The sequence below is a fragment of the Lycium barbarum genome, unplaced genomic scaffold (assembly GCF_019175385.1).
Source record: "Lycium barbarum isolate Lr01 unplaced genomic scaffold, ASM1917538v2 unchr_scaffold_01, whole genome shotgun sequence".
NCBI classification, from domain to species: domain Eukaryota; kingdom Viridiplantae; phylum Streptophyta; class Magnoliopsida; order Solanales; family Solanaceae; genus Lycium; species Lycium barbarum.
In genome coordinates this window covers 1,272,027-1,275,416 of record NW_026843398.1, presented here as the reverse complement: position 1 = coordinate 1,275,416, position 3,390 = coordinate 1,272,027, and the positions used below count along the sequence as shown (strand labels likewise).

The 3,390-nt window shown below is 39.9% G+C and overlaps 1 long non-coding RNA gene across 1 annotated transcript; it reads right to left on the bottom strand.

Moving 5' to 3' along the window:
* LOC132625474 (uncharacterized) lies at window positions 1–3,002 on the bottom strand. The gene is made up of 3 exons (XR_009576822.1): window positions 2,409–3,002; window positions 1,459–1,524; window positions 1–542 (listed from the first exon to the last, which is right to left on the bottom strand). It is a non-coding gene; the product is annotated as an uncharacterized LOC132625474 (long non-coding RNA).
* Between the last annotated feature and the right edge of the window lie 388 nt (window positions 3,003–3,390).

The window sequence follows — 3,390 nt, the reverse complement described above, 5'->3', positions numbered from 1 at the left end:
TAGTGCCCGATCTGGGCACCCGAACCCATCTATCAAATATTATCTCAAATTCTATCAACTCATTCTAGTATATGGCGGAAGCCGACAAGACTTTATTTCAAATTTAGGTAATTTCCAGAAAATTTCGGCAGAGTTTCCTTTGTTTTACGGACTATCCAATATACCCTGCACGCAGAAAATACCAACAAAAGCCACACAGGGCTAACCAAGCAATATATAAACATATGCGGACCGGCCGCCTCGGCGTATAGGATCGCCCAAACAACATATGCGGACCGGCCGCCTCGGCGTATGGGATCGCCCAAACGACATGTACATACATCCATACAGAAAGACCCTAACCCACAAACATGTCCACAGACCTCTAAACAGACCGACATAATCATATGACGGGACAGGGCCCCGCCGTACCCATGAACGAATATATACAAATGCACTAATAAATATATATACCAAAAGTATAAGCTCCGGAAAGAGAGGAGCACTCCGAATAGCAGAAAGGGTGTCCTAAACAGGTGGATCACCAGGCTGTGCGTCTGTACCTACGGGCATGAAACGCAGCCCCCGGAGAAGGGGGTCAGTACGAAATATGTACTGAGTATGCAAAGCAGAAGGTACAGAAATAAATCTGAATAATAATCGAATCAGATATATAGAAAATAATACATATCAAAATGTTTATTTCCAAAGTATAAATTATGCATAGGGCACTGGAAAATGTGGTCGCCCGCCTGTCGATGGCGCCACAACACAGCATAACACCAGAAAGTTTCAAATCTCCGAATCCCCGTCACACATCACAACACAGCATAACGCCAAACACAGCATAACGCCAAACATAAGCGGAACCCGGCCCTCGAGCGAGGAGCACGGTGAACCATAAACACAGCATAACACCGGAATGTATCAAAAAGCGCACGACAACAGAACCGGCCCGGGACTCGGCGAAGGGAATAACAAAATGCACGAATAGAGTCGTGAGTAGTCATATGCATAAAATCAATATCATAAATTCAAACATAAGCAAAACGATCATATTTGAAAATTGAATAATAGTCTTAACATATTCTTTCAAAATCTCCCGAATTTCATAAAAGGAAGTCGCGGGACCCACGGATGGGAATTTACCCAAGTCGGGCCTGCTTATGGAAAACATACTCGTTATACGTAATGCAAATTTTTATAAAAATATATTGGAGCAATCCGAGCATTTATGTGAAAGATATGGCATTCGGATATTTCGAAGTTCCTTAAAGGGAAACCTTTTTGCGCAAAGTTCGAAAAGCGATTTTTCAAATACATAAAGGTTCATATTTCATCAGATCATACATAAGAGTGCCAAAGAACATATACGGATCATAACATGCTCGGATTTCGGATTTGAAAGTTTCCTTGAGGCTCTAATTTAGCCTATAAAAACTAAGACATGCCAAAAAGAAAGGAAGTTGCCTTACATACCTCAAACGCTCTCCAATATGATCCAACTCAAGCTAAGTCCAAACTATGATTCGGGCTGCCCAAGGTCTACAAACAAGCCATAAAATGCCAAACATTAGCTAAAGACTTTTTGGGCATTAAATTCCAATTTCGCCCTTAATTCTACAGAAATCCGGGCAGCATTTCCCCTGTAAATAGGCTACCCCGAGAATTTAACTCGCTCAAAATCAACAACAACAACCACAATAACCAACCTAGTAACATTGACAACCAATCCGAAAAGCAAAATAATAATGGTAGCTCTCTTTTACGCCATTTGACAACTTCCCAATTATTCAATTCCATGGCTTACTTTAAAGCCACAATATCGTTCGTACATTTGATTATTAACCCAAACCCATACTAACAACATTCAAGGGCATTCTAAGCAATTCATACCACATTTCCAACAACCCGATTTTTTTTTCCAAGCTGGCCGAAAACAGCCCCAACCGAGACAGCCCTTTAAAAAAAATTTTCTTCATTTCCAAATCATGGTTTGTATCCTCAAATTACATTCTAACAATGCTATCTCATCAATATACCAATTACAATAAATATACAATAACCTCCAAAAAACAGTCCGCACATTAACAACATCATTTTGAGTCAACAAACATTCATTTCCAACATAAGATTCATAGCGACGGCGATTAAAACATTAAGCGACGTTCATTCGTTCATCGTCATATAATGTGACCCATTTCAATCAACACTATATATACACATATATGGAGGATTCTCAATTGTTCTTCACCTTACAATGATCCCAATCAACTAACTAAACATTAATTCATAATTTCAATCACAACACAACAACACCCATCACACGGCCCACTCCCAATCATACTATATTTCATGATTTCCAACCACTATAAGATACTACAACATGAATATAACCTTCATAACACAAAAACATAATGAATGCTTACCTTCCTTCTTCACTTCCTTCAATAGTTAGGGTTTGCAATTGGGCACAACTAGTGGTTGGATGACCCAAACAACTCTTCCACGTTACTTAGGGACTTCTAAATAGTTGATTTATACCAAGGAAATAATTTTGGGGTGGCTTGATTTGGATTTGGTTTTTCTTGGTTTGTAGCCGAGAGGGGTGTTGAAGGTGGTCTTCAACTCCTTGATTTTTTTTTCTAAGTCTTGCAATGGGGAAAAGATGACTACTTGGTCATACTTTAGGCTCATATAGTTGTTGTCCAAGTGTCCTTGGCCCACACATGGAGTGGACCAATTAAAATTGGCCACATAATGTGTGGGACCAATTCCCATTTACATGGCCACCAAGGAATTTATTTTTTATTTTTTTATTTTTTTGCACAACATTTTAATTCCAATTTATGAATTGTGGTCCCAAATTTTTCCTAAGTGTTCAATGCCAACAATTCCATATATAACTTATGCCTCGAAATAAAATCAAAGGTCAAAAGTCCCGACTTCGAATCCCGGAATAGTCTTGGCTCTAAATTATCATAATTAATCCGGGTTGTCCCAATGTATAAAAATACGGGGCGTAACAGTTGTGATGTATATATATAAGGCACAATTGACAGGGGCGACGCTATGACCATTGTTGTGATGTATATATATAAAAGGCACAGTCGATAAGGGGTAACGTTGTGGCCTTTGTTGTGATGTATATACATAAGGCACAGTTGAAAGAGTGGTGACGCTGTGGCCTTTGTTGTGATGTATATATATAAGGCACAATTGATAGGGGATTGTCACGACCCAGCCCCGTGGGCCGCGACTGGTGCCCTTCCGGGACACCCCAAACGAACTCACACCCAGATCATCGTAATCAGACTCGACCAAACTCAACGTACGTTATTCGAACTCAACATCGTAATCAGATCTCTACCGAACACTTATCCTAAGCAGTCGCCCGTACAGATCAGACAA